Genomic DNA, 14,369 nt, shown 5'->3' on the forward strand with positions numbered 1-14,369 from the left:
AATTTCCCTGTTTTCAGAGTGTTGTTCTTTATTGAGTGTTCTGATTTTAGAGATTATATTGTTGTGCATTATTGTACCACAGTAATTATTTCATCTTACAATAGAATCTCAGTTATCCAACATTTGGTAATGCAATGTTCTGGATTATCCAACGTAGTGTGCGTTTTAGTAGTCAATTTTTTTGTAGTCAGTGTTTTAAATTGTGATACTTTTTCTGTCAAATTTGTTGTATAACATGATGTTTTGGTGGCTAATTTGTATAACGATTACCTAATTTGATGTTTAATTGGGTTTTCCTGAATCTGTTCTTATTATCCAAGAGATTCAGTTATGCAATGTTGTGCAGGGATGTTTATGTTGGATAAGTGAGATTCTACTGTATATTTATAATTTTGTAAGGAAGGCATTTGCGTCATCCCCGGGCACTGGAAAGGGGTAAATAAATAAGAGAAGAGGAGAAGAAGGCGCTCTGTACCTGCTCAGGGGCCAGGCGGGAGGCGTGGTGGGGTAAGGTCTGCCCTTCTCCTTTGCCCCTCCATCCCGGCCCTCCCTCTCCTACCGAAGGCGGCGCCGGTGTGGTGGTGGGTTGGCAGGCCTGGTAGGCCAGGGAAGAGCGGGCTCCGGTGGAGGCGCAGGCCCGGGGCGTAGCGGCTTCCTCCCCGCCTCGCGCTTCCCGGTGCCGGCCTCCATGTTCTTCCCGCGGAGGAGGATAGGAGGAGGCCTGAGCAGCGGCGAGGAGGAGGAGGGGGAGAACGGGGCCGGGAAGGCGGGCGATGGGGCGCTCATCCGCCGCTGCAGGGCCGAGAGGAAGGAAAAGGGGTGGGAAAGGAACCTCCACACACACAGAGAGAGGCAGGACTCGCTTTCCCAAGCGCCTCAAGCGGAGGTAACATTGTTGGCGCGAAACACCGGGAAGGTACTGAGGGAGGGGGAAAGTAGCCTTTTTTGTTTCCCAGGCGAGATGTGAGGCCAGGGGCGGGCCAGCATAGGCCCTCCGGGTGTTTTGGAGTGGAACTCCCAATTCGAGGATGGGGAGCTCAGCCTCGTGAGGCGGAGATGTGCCTTCTCCTGGCGAGTCTCTGGCTTCGGCGGTGGAGGCGGCGATAGAGGGGGAGGGAGGGGGGACGGTTTTGTGTGTGCACGCGCACGCGGGGGAAGAGTTGGGAGGATTGTGTTTGTGCGCATGCGCACATCGCCTGTTGTGTTTTTTTGGTGTTGTGATTGTGTTTTTTGTTTGTTTGTGTTGTATCTTACTGGAGGCGGGGATGATGGATTGCGTTGCCAATTTTCGAGTTTGGGGGGGCTGTAGATTTGTTGTTTTGTCCATCGCCGTGATGCCATCACTCTTTTATATATATAGATATAATTGTACTTGTTTTGGTTTATTTGATGTATTTTACACTGTTACTGTTTTTGTCTGGGTTCAACCCTTGTAAGCCGCCCCGAGTCCCTTCGGGGAGATGGAGGTGGCATATAAAAATAAAGATTATTATTATTATTATTATTATTATTATTATTATTATTATTATTATTATTATGCTCAGTTTTTTTAAAACTTTGTGTTCTCAAATACATTACAACTTGTACCCTCGATTCGCTTCTGACACGATAAATAAAAAATCTGGTAGTGGTGACGTGTATATTTTAGTTTAAAGCAGATAATCTGGGATCAGATCCTGGGATATAGGGCAGTGTGGAAGGGCCCTTAGCCAAGGACTGCAGCATACAAAAGCTATCATATCCGCAATATGGTGTAGAAGGCATGCTATAGCTGTAACTTCACACACAGCAATTCTGCATACCACCCTAAATGAAGCACATTTAAGGAGCTTTTCTTTTACTTTTTGCCACAAATTTGAGATCCAGTATGGCTTCATCAGCATCAAGAGAAAAAAATATTTTGGGTGAGAGCATGTAACCTAATCCAGTGCTACACAAGAAGCAGTGTTTGGAATGGAGAAGCAGAAGATGAATGTGCTCACTCTGTTGGAGTTGTGGCGTTTGAGTGTGTTGCAAGTGTGTGTGGAATTTAGTGTAGCATAATGCTATTTTGTGTTCTGGAACTTGGCCAGACCTGACACACCCAATCAAGAAATGGGCAATCATCCCTGTTAGTTTTCTACAAGGAACACTACAAAGTGCAGGGCTCATTTTCAATGCTCCCATGAACAGCATTTTGCTACCTATGGTCCTCCCCTCCCCACTTTCCCTCCTTTTCTAAGGCTCCTGGAAAATTCTTCATAACTGCTTTAAAGACATTTTCCCTAGCGCAGATACCTTTTAAAAAAAATAAAAAATAAAGAATTAAGTACATGTTCTGAGCCGCACTGACAGCCTCTTCAGCAAAAGAGCTCAGATTGTCAGCCATTGATGCAAAAACCCTGAATGTGCTTTGACACCCCGGAATAAGCTTCTGGCAATGTTATGTCTTTCTTTTTTAGATGTTTGGATAAATCACACAGCTCAGAAAAAAAAACTCTGCATCATACATTATGCCTAAGTTATAAACAAATGCTGCTGAGGTAAGGATATTTCTCCAGTCCACTGTATTGTGCTCACTACTTTTGAATGTCTGAGTGTCACTTGAATACATCAGTGAAATGTTTGCTTGGGGCTTGGATATGAATTCCAAATTGATGCATGATGTTCTTCCTTGAGAATCAACTATGTTCTGCATCCCAGTTGAGTTCTTGAAACATCCTAATTTTTCTTTGCAGTTGAAATGGCTGCCTTCCAGTGCTCATCAGGAGCAATAGTAAAAACAAAAGAAATCCCAATGTTTATCCACACAGACCCAGACTGGGGAAAATGCAGCCCTTGAGGGAAGGGTCCAGGCCCTTCTAAACACCACCAAACCTGAAAGATAGAATTCCAAGGAAACCATTGAGGGCTGTTGGCGATGTTTGGAACCTTATCCCACATGGAAACAAGAAAAAGAAAATACTACTCAAAATGTCCTGAAGTAACTTTTAACAGCTCAAAATATCACTTCTGGTTGCTGCCAGGTCTGCTAAAGTGTTTAGTGATAGATCTCTGACTTTTGGACCTGCTCACTTCTGCCACAAAGAAACAGAATTTGAATTTAGTGGCATAACTAAAGGCCAGCACATTCAAATGCATTTGCCACTGGACAAGTTTCAAGTGATGACTGAATCCTATGTCTGCACACACACGGCATGGCTTCGACGTGTTCTTATCTCATACATTATACCTTTAATGGAGTCAATGCATTTATTTTGTTTCAAGGTGTCAAGGACTGAAAAAGTGGTTTTTAATTTCCTTATATGAATTATATGGATATCAAACTATTTGTATCTCACTCAATATTTTCTACTCTGCCTAGTAGTCTCTCTCCAAAGTGCCAAGTAGAGAGTCAGCCTAAATTACAGGTCTATTAAAAAATTCTTTCTCATAAGGATATTTCAAAAACTAAGCTGCTAAGTGCAGCATTAAAACCCTAGAACAAACTGAAAGAAATTTCTGAGGACTAGAATGGCTTTGGCGACTTTACATAGGCAAGCAGAAATTGAGAGCTGAAACTAAAATCACTTGGGCTTAGAGTGGAAGCACACCAAGTAGACTACAAATGATCTGGAAACATAATGTTACTGCTATCCACATCACCACTATCATCATCATAATCACCACCATCACGACCATTTGTCAACCAACTACAACATTTCTATTATGTGCATCATCTTTAAAACCATGTGGTCCATGGACTCCATCTAGCCCAAAATGGCCTTGGGCCTCATACTGATCCCAACCTATTCCCCTTCAATTTTTTCAGCCAACCCCATTTTTTGTCTAAGAAAGCCACTTCAAATGCTTCAGATTGGTTAGCTATATTATTTCATATTTGTAACAGTACTCCACTATAGTACTGGAAGCAAGTCATCTCCCATGCCAGTATTTTAAAAGGCCGGGAGAAATTTCACCTCATTTCCTGCATTTTCAAAATAATGGTAGGAGTCCTCTGGATTCAGAGTATGACTTCAAACTGGCATTGAAGCAAGGCCATTCCTTTTAGTTACTTTCCCCATCACACAATATTACGTGCATCAGTTGCCAATCTGGATGGAATTAACTCATGCCCTGCTACTGATGGGCCAAACCCATTAATAGCTAAAAATCCTGCAATGTTCCCATCACCTACATTGTGCAATGTGTCCAATCTTCTTCTGTGTCATCATGCTAACACTGAAGTGATGTCAGGGAGTCTCCCACTCCCCTGCACCCACCTCACTATTCCAGACCTGTTTTAAATATATGTATTTAAATTCATTTTTAGTTTTGTTCAAATTAAACACTGCTCCAGTTGCAAAACTTCTTTAAAAATAATGGAGCAGAGGAAGTCTTGAAAGATGGGATTACAAGGGGATGCAGAAGGACAAATATGTGACCATTGATGGGTGCAATTGCATGAATGGAGGAATGTCAATCAGGATGGCATGCAGTCACCCCCACCCCCCAGAAAGTTCGAGTTTGTTGGAGAGTGGGTGCTGAAACCCGTACCGAAGCGGGTTATTTAAACCCACTTCTGTGATGATTTTAGTCCAGTGTGGAAGCGCCCTCAGAAAGCAATAAGCTCCCGCCCTGGAATATTAGCCAGCAGGCTCTAGCATATAAATATATGGCCACAAGTATTACCAAGACATAGGGGAGCAATTGGAAAGCAATAGAATAAATGCCTGAAGAAAGTATACATACAATTTTTTATGGAAACATGATAAACCCTTTTGTTATAACCTCTGTTCATTAAGGTTGCAAGCCTTGTGCCAAGAACAATTTGGGGAAACAGAGGATTTTCTTCTTCCTCCTGATAACAATGATAGAGAAGAGGGCTTTTTCCTCTCATAAAGATATTGGTTTAAACACAGGTTTTGATTTAATATTTGAAGATGGAGTTAACCTCCTGCCGTGCTTTAAGCATTTGAAAACCTGCTGCAAAGTGGCATTTCAAAGGCAGCCTTATATTGAATTCCATTTGCAATATCCACATCTAATTGTTGTAAGGCCCATTATTCTATTAAGAGGTGCCAGGATAACAATGTCATGTCTTTTTTTTTTTTTTTGGCTTATTTGGATGTGTTCTTAGGCCTTGAGGGTTTTATTAAAAGGACACTGTCATAACAAAGATTTGCTTCAAAGAAAAGAGAGAAAATGGCACATACAGTTGCAAAAACTCTTACATCTTTGGTGAAATCAGTATGCTTTTCCTGAACATCTACACTATTGATCTGAGTGCTACTCCACAATGACATTTTCACTGTAAATATGTTCTTGCTTTCCGATTCTGTGCTGAAGTTGTTTGACTCCTGGCTTTATACAAGAGGAGGCTGTAGCCATTTGAATGAGAAGATGAAATATATCTCCTTTCTGAAGAATCTTGAGGGTTTCCCCTCTCGCTCTCTGCTCTAGCGGAGCTAATGCAATGAAGTATTTCACATGACTTCAGCTGGATTGTTGAATGATTTAAACCCATTTTCTCATTGTAACTCTCTGCTCTGCATTTTTATGTTTAGTGATAGTGTTTAGCAATATTGCTGAAAATATCAGGAGAGCAGTCATATGGAAACGAGACTGGCTACTTTCTGTTGTTGGATTGCTTTTATCTAGCATAAAACTATTAGGCATACAGTCATTATGAATCATTAATAGCATCACAGCGAAGTTGACTGCAGTGGGAAATATCAAGTCAGTTTTATTATTCATTAATATATTCCAGAAGGAGCTAACTTTCCAGAGAAAGAATAGACATCAGAATTATAATATTTTACCCTTATGAAAATGGAAGTGTGGTTATGTTTTATCAGCAGTTTTGCTGTTGTTGATTTGCAAAACTTTTATTGAATTTCTGCTTGTCTTAGAAACTGCCCCCAGTATATTTGCTAATTATGTTTCCTCTACAGAAAAAAGTAGTTCTTTCATTTAGCAGATTTGATTAGATAAGAATGGTTGAAAAGAGTATTTTAATGATTTCACATTTGGCTTGAGATCTCAACTTATCCATTGCAGTGAGGTTTGAAGTTTCGGAAGTGTCTAGAATTACTGCTCCATAAAGTCAAGGCTACTATGTTTCAAGTACTCATATAGGCAGGCATCTCTAACATATGGATGTATAATACATCCAATGAAAAAACAAAAACAAAATGATAGTAGCATCTATTAATAGGAAAGCAACAAGGCAGTTGGTGAAGAAACTCTGTCCCTGTGTGGTTTATCTTTGTCTTTTAGATGCTAGTTACTATAGTCCACCCTCCATATCAACAGATTCTTTATACACAGATTCAGCCATGGCTTGAAAATATTCCAAAAATAACACTCCAAAAACAAATCTTGATTTTGCCATTTTATATAAGGCACACCATTTTATTGTGTCTTTGTATATAATGAGATTTGAGCATCCATGGGTTTGGGGATTCACTTAGAGTGCTTGAACTAAACCCACAAGGACCCACTGTATTGTGTTATAAGCCTAGTTTTGTTCATACATGACGCAGATATTAGATTCTCAGAACCTGCTCTATAGGACATCTTGGATGGCAGATGGTTGATGCTTTTATTTATTGTGTGGTTGGAACTTTATACTGAGATTTAGAGTTGTGAACCTGCAAACTTTTTGTAATAGTGGAACCAGCTGAGGTTAGCAAAAGAGAACAATTCCATTAAGCTGAAACTGGAAAGATAGAAGATAATGAAGTTCTGACTACAGACTTAAAAGCTTATGATTTTATTTTCCTAAAGGGTTGCCAGAAACTTCCTCCTGCTAGCATTGCTAGGGCTTTTTGAAAGGATAATGGACTCTCAACCCATTCCCAGGTAGTCTTGCTTACAGGTGAAGTGGAGAAAAAGGGAAGTAAGACGAGACACCTGGATTCTAGTAAATTTTTTCTATATCCCCAACTTTGAGGTCAGACAAATAGAGCTACTTCTAACATTAAGCTAAACACAGGTGCAAATAGTGGTAGCAATGAGTTCCTACCATGGATGCTCCTCAGTTTGTCCTTAATTCCCTATTTTGCCTTGGTGTTGTCAGTTCTTGTATAAACACTGTCCCATTATCAGCACAGAGTTCTTGTATCACAAGTGAACTTCTATGGGATGGAATGTATGTTAGCTATTTTATCCTTAGCCACAGGTAGCAAAACATCTTGGCAAAGCAACTGCCATGGTTTCACTGCTGGTTAGACTAGTGGTATCAGCAACAGAGGGGGGTCTCAGAAGGAACCTGCTACTTGTTCTTTCCTTTCCATGTGGATCTAGTACAAAAAAAGAGAACTTTTGTTACAAACTTTCTTCATTGTCCATTCTCTCATTCCATCTTTTCCATCTGCACAACCCTTCTGACATTATCTTATCATTTTGGTTGGGTCTGAGCTATTCTAATTGCCATGGATATGTCCACACTTAATTGGATAGGTGTGATCTAAAACATGCCTGGGGCTAAGGATAAAATAGCTAACATGGCTTTAAGAAGTTCCTGTGTTGGATTCGGAGACACACCATGTAATTGCTCTTGGGAGAAAAAAACAAATTACACACTTCTAAAAGAGGTCCATTTTTGTTCATCAAAGACAAAGCAACGGTAAAACATTGATATTTAAATTAACTAAAATAATTCACTTTTGACTGCTTGACTCCTCCTCATGTCATATGTAATTTCTACTCTAGTAAGATAAGTTATTCTGATGAAGCTATGAAAATGTGAATTTTCCTTACTTTAAAAAGTGAACAATTATAACTCAAAGGTTGTAGGTCATATTTAGCACTTTACAAAATACAAGAGGAAAGTTTATGCCTGAAGGAACAGGCAAACCAAAATTCAATACGGGAAAAGCAACAAAGGAGCAGGAGGGAATTGAAGGCACTGGAAAGGAGAAGGCAATATACAGTATAAGCCCCTAATCCATGGGGTATACATTTCTGAATTTACTGTGGAAGCAGGAATCTGTGAGTAATAGTAAATCCTACTGTAAAGAACAACTTTTACCCTAAATTACTATAGAGCCACATTGGAGGACACACTCCACTTCACACACTTGACAAGCACTACCAGATTTGCCACGATGAATAGCAATTCCGGCTGTCTGTCTGATCAGGTTGCTAGAAAATTCTTACTTTTTTTTAGGAATCTGCCAACACAAGTCAATAGTTACTTCCAGCAGAAGCATACCACAAAATTCCCTGAAAGTCCTAGGAAATTTCTATAGAGGACATAATTTGTCGGATATGGCTAGTTGAAACCACGGGTATGGGTCCAACCAGTACAGGAGATATACTGTGCCATTGTTTCAGTTAATCACACACAGGCTTGGGTACCAGCTTAACCATTATAAGGTGAGTGAAAAGATGGCCCATATGCCACTTCCAATCTCCTCTATTCATTTCCCCCTATCAAAATTACTTTTTTTTTTTTGCTTGCCATCCCAAAACACTAGGAATAAAGTGGGCTATTCCCCTAGAGCCAAGAGAAGCTCAATGGGGCGTAAGGTAGCATACCTTCCAACTGCTGCAATTCGGCAGGGACAAGTCCAGATTAATCATCCGTCATCCCACTTTTTCAGCTTTTTTTTAAACTATCACAGTTTCTTTTCTCCTCTTTCCACTTGCCAATTTTATCACAGCAAACTCAGATCAAAGCACAAAAGTAGTAAGTAGTTTGCACTCCATTAACTCAGTGAGAGCAAAGAGGAGAGAAGGAGGAGAATCTTGCCTTCTCTAGTCAGGACCTTCTTGTGACTCCCCCCTCCCCCCAATAACTTTTCTTATGTTGATCATACTCTGATGTTGCTTGGTCACACATCTGTAATATGCTGTAGGGCATGAGACAGATGTTATTAAAAGATGCAACGAATGCAAAAAGATAAATCTCAACATATCCAAGTCTTCTGTAAACATTATCATTCTAAAGATTATCTCTATATAGCAAAACACAAATTAACAAAGATCATGAGAGCAAAAGTAAGGAGAGGTCTATGAATATTCAGAAATGGAGCTTCAGTTGGATCTAGGAAAAAAGATGGTGGTGGTGGTGATGATGATAACAATAACAGTGATGATGACAGTGCTAAAAATGGCAGAAGGAGCATGATGGGAGCTCAATGGGAATGAGATGTTACCTTATGAAGTAGCTAAAAGAAGGTCAACTTTAAACAAAAGCTTTAAAATACACAACAATTGCTGGGTAAAATTGCTACCAATAACTGATAATGATATGTAACAAAAATGGCAAATTTAGATACATGTAAAGGTTGCAAAGGTATATTGGAAACCATGGCTAGCTGCACTGTCCTATCGGGCACACAATATCTTTCCAGATGCAATTGTATTGCAAAAATCATTCTTCATACCCAATAAGTATGCAGGGCCAATTAATCACGTCAGAGTGGTTTCTCAATACCCAATACTCAATAGCCCTTACCCACTTCTTGCGAAAAATTATTCCATGTTGTTCACGTAATACAGCAGATAAAAGTAATGTATGCTTAATGAATGTATTTAAAATACAGTACTAATGAATAAAATAAGTTTCAATGAAATCATTTTTCCAGATTGACCGGCACAATTAGAACATCAATAAGCTATAAGGGCCAAATTGAGGGATATTATGCTCATGTTTTAGTTCTAACTTTTTCCATCAGACTGCCACCACTAACACACAAGGCTTGTTGGCAAGAGTTTATCAGCTTTAGACAACAGTGCACTGTGGGTGCTTCAACACTGACCATTTGGTTTGGTGTGGATTGCCTGCGGGCATCTAAAATATGCATGCAGAAATATGGCAAACTTAGCTTCACAGTCCCTAAACGATACTGAAGTATGTTTTTAAATTTTTTAAATGGGAGTGTACCAAAAAAAAAAAAGAACTCTTGAGGCCACTTCTCACCTGCAGGTAGCACTTAATGTTTTGTGGCCATCTCTAGGTAAACTGTGGTGGTAATGTTAGTATGGTTGGACAGGACTGCATGTTGCAAAGAGTCGGTGAGTATTCTTTGACTCACCAAAGCAAATGCCATGTTTGCTACTTTATTCAGACTGCAACAGCTGATAAATGGTCAAAGCCATGAAGCCAATCTCCGTGGATACTACTATACTATAAACCAGGGGTCCCCGAACATTTTAAGCAGAGGACCGATTCATGGTCCCTCAGAGTGTAGTTTGAAGAACCATGAATGAATTCCTATGCACATATCTTATTTGAAGTGCAAAAAATTGAAAAATACAATATTTAAAATGAAGAACAATGTTAACCAACATAAACATACCAGTATTTCAGTGGGAAGTGTGGGCCTACTTTTGGCTGATGAGACAGTCAAGTTATTTAGGATTGTTGCTGTTGTATACTTTCAAGTTGTTTTAGACTTAGGGTGACCTTAAGTCTAAAGTTTAGCGTGGGAGCCGGGTAAATTACCTTGGAGGGCCCCATCCAGTCCACAGGCCTTAGTTTGGGGAAGCCTGCTATAGGTGATCATTCATGGCTGAATATAGTTGTCTTCCAAGAGTAGAGTCTTGGTGGTGGGTCCATAAATGACTATGGAGACTTATTATGGATCCACATGGCATGTCACAATGAGGACATAGAGGACATAGATTCTCAGATGAAAGGTCATCATGACAAGGGTTTGCTTGACGTGTCTTCCTCTCAGCACATTTCTCCCTTTCGCCCTCTATCTGTGCCTTCTCAAAATCCATGGCACCACTAGTAATAGCTGACTTCCAGTTAAAACATTCAAGGACCCAGAGTTCCCAGTTCTCGTCATTTATGCCACATTTTTAAGGTTAGCTTTAAGACCATCTTCAAATCTCTTTTGTTTTCAACTTTCAGCCAAGAGTAAAGTAGCTGCCTTGGGAGGTAGTGATTGAACATTCAAGCAATGTGGCCAACGTGGCAAAGAATAATTGTTTCCGTGCTGTTGGTCTTTGCTTCTTCCAGAATGCTGATGTTTGTCCACCTATCTTCCCAAGAGATTTCCAGGATTTTTCAAAGACAACACTGACAGAATCTTTCCAGAAGTTGAGAGTGACGTTTGCAGATGATCCATGTTTCACAGGTGTACAATAGAATTGGAAGGACATTGGAATTGGAAGCTTTATAAACAAATATTTTGGTATCCCTACGAATGTCCAGATCCTCAAACACTCTCTGGTTCATTTGAAAAAATGACTAATAGGATGCTATTCAGTTTGAAGGTTTACCTGCAATACAGACATTATAAGTGAAAGCTCACCTCTGCCTTGTTAAAAATTTCTTTCATTGTAATATGTTTTTCAGACTAACTGCAAGCATTTCAACCTTGACAGCTACTTTAAGACTCAACAACAATAGAATATTTCATTTCTGTACGTTTACTTATCTGGTTAAAATTCTTATTTGCTTGTAAAATACTAGAAAAGTCTTTTAATCATTGGCTGTCAAAATGTCACAATGGATTTTTACATCAAAAACAGGTAGTCAAGTTGATTTTTTTCTAAAGGAAGGCAAGGTGAGTTTTCATACTGATGACTCAAGCAGCAAAATGTACATTCTGTTGCTGAGAAAACAAGAGTAATTGGTAATATTTAAGTAGACCTTGATTGTTCTCAGTGGGTCCAGCATGAGATTTGCAGTGGGAGTTGGGCTAAGGAAAATAGACACAAGCTGTTTCAAGACCTGAGAGGAGGGTAGATTTGAAGGAGGAGTTGTTTAGGTTCATGTCCTGGAGGAAACCCATCAAAAAAGATGAAAGGATGCCTAAGACAGTCGGTGCCATAGGTGCCAGGTAAAAACAGAGATGAAAGATCTGCATGGAGACTGTGCAGGAGAAAATAATAATAAAGAAATTGCATTTCTTCTCTTGTTAAAGCCAATCATTTCCCTCCTTCCAGATGTCCTTGTGGTCCACAGTGCTAGTTGCTTCAATAATATTTTTTCCCAGTACACAAAGAAGCACAGACTGAAATAATTCTCCTCTCCTTTATTATTTGTTTTTATAGGCCACCCAGACCCAGGGGCTCAGAATGTGTAACAAAATATAACACTAAAATATGGCTTATTTTAAAATTAAAAAGCAGCATGCCCCAATTAATTTTCAATTTAATTAATTTTATTTTACATAGCTTTGAATCCTAGTCTAAGACTTTTATGTAGGACAGTTTTTTTTTCAAGTGCCTTCTATTGACAAGAAGGGCTTCTTTCAATATTATTTTTCCTGTACAGTAACAATCCACCTTTACACAAAAGCTTCAAAGACAAGACTTGGCTGGGAAAATGTCAACCTTTAAAAAAAATTAGAACAGTACTCATTCAAAACTAGAATTAAGTTTCTTCTCCAAGGAAACAATGAGTAACATTAGCAAGTTTCTTTCCACTAAAAGGAAGTTTTTGAAAACTATGCATTTTTTTCTAATGCGATTTGCAATTTTGCCCATTACTCTGTTCAAAATTTGCACATAGTTGATTTTCATAGAAAACAGTATTCACTATGCAAAAAGAGTAATGAATTGTGCAGATTAGTGTCAGCGCATTGCCAAACCACTTCTCTGAACCAAACCTTCCTTAAGCCCGTTTTTTTTTTTTTTTTAGTCTCTCCCCTTTGAAACTATAATATATCCACTTCCTTCCATTGCTTTCCATGTGAAAGATTTAAAAATATCTGAAAAGACCCTTCTGGCATTGGTCTGAGAGTACACTGGGTATCTCTGGCATCATTAATTAGTTTAGATGCTCCTTATTGTCTTTTGTCAAGTAGAACTGCTCAAATGAGAGGTTACTAACGGAAATCCCATTGGTTCCAATAGAACTACTCTAATTATGTCTAGACACAACCATCTCTAGTATTCCACTACTTGATGTCCTCCAATTCACTTTAGTCAGGAAAGTAAGTGCCATTTGGAGGGAATAAGATTGGTCAGAGACTAGGACAAAATGCACCTGACCTTAATACTAAGAAAACTATTTTTACTATTTAGATATACATAGATCAACACTTTTCTGAAAATATACAGCGTTTTTTGCAAATATATGCATATATTTAGTGTAAGAGATTAGAGTGGGACAGACGATTCTAAACATTCTTTACACTAGCTTTTATTTTAAATTAGCTAGTTCTAGCTATTTTAAGTAATTAGAACATTTATTTTGTTATGTGCACTATGGCCTGTGAAAAATATTTGTATATCTTCTTCCACTTCCTAAGAAAGCCATGATTCTTTGAAATTAGGCTCAATTTTATGGAAAGTAGGAGGGGCGGAGGGGGGGAGATGACCAAAAATGTAAAATAATGGAAGCTGTAACAATATCCATGTGGGACTGAGTATAAATGTCAGATATTTTGATGTCAGTCTATTTTTTTTAGTAAGTGGAAGCTGTGGTGAGGGAATTGCCTCCATCTAGAGAACCTATTTACAAGAATGAGGACTGCGATTTAACTAAGTAAGTTTCATTAAAACTGTTCCTGTTTTGAGATTATTTCAGCAGCTGCTTGTGGTATTTTGTAGGTCAGGTGAACCCTAACATAAAACAAGCTCCTGCCTTGTCTTTGTGTTGTGTAAATTCGCCATTTAGCTTTGCATAGTTTGGCCATTGCCAATGAATTCTAATGAATGGGATATGAAGGCTATTTGGGAATGTCAAGTTCACTTTCCCTGGGCAGGGACAGAAGAAGGTAAACTTGACAATAAATCATTGAAATCAGCAAGCATCCATTGATGTAATACCCAGTAGGCCACCCTGCTTGACATAGATACACCATATTTAAAGAAAACAATTGTCCCTTAAGGGTGAGTTTAACCCTACAATGATTTAGTCTTCCCAGATGTATATTTCTAGTATGCACAGAAGCAGAACTACAGTTTAGGTATCACCTACACAATTATATTTTTTAAATTCTTCAAAAATGTGACGGTGGCGGGACCGAGGGCAGAGCCTCCCCAGAAGATCTAAATCTCTGAAGTGGTTCATAGAGGGCGATGCGTCAGGACATGTAAGCTTTAGCTACCATGGCTCCATTCAAAGCTATCCACACAATTTGTAGGTTGGTTGAATGGTTAGAATTCTCTGCTAGAGAATGGCTAGTAATACTGTAGTTCAGAAGAAAAGATTGAAGGCACCTATTTCAAAAGTGGCTCTCCTTTCTCCTTTATCTCTGCTGTTGCTGTGTATGTCTACCTCTAAAGTGGAGATATTTCTGCATTCATGAGTCCACTTGTGCAATTTAGATCTTGGATTGTGAAGGGTTCTAAAATGTCTGAGAGACTCTACAAGTGAAGGAGGATCCCTCCTCAAGCTCTATATGTTATGGCGAACATGGCGCAGATGGAAATGAGTTAATGCATGACCCAATTTCAGTGGTGCTGTGATATTTTTTGTCTGTATGTGCCTTTTTCAG

Source organism: Anolis carolinensis, chromosome 3 (assembly GCF_035594765.1).
Source record: "Anolis carolinensis isolate JA03-04 chromosome 3, rAnoCar3.1.pri, whole genome shotgun sequence".
In the NCBI taxonomy this organism is placed as follows: domain Eukaryota; kingdom Metazoa; phylum Chordata; class Lepidosauria; order Squamata; family Dactyloidae; genus Anolis; species Anolis carolinensis.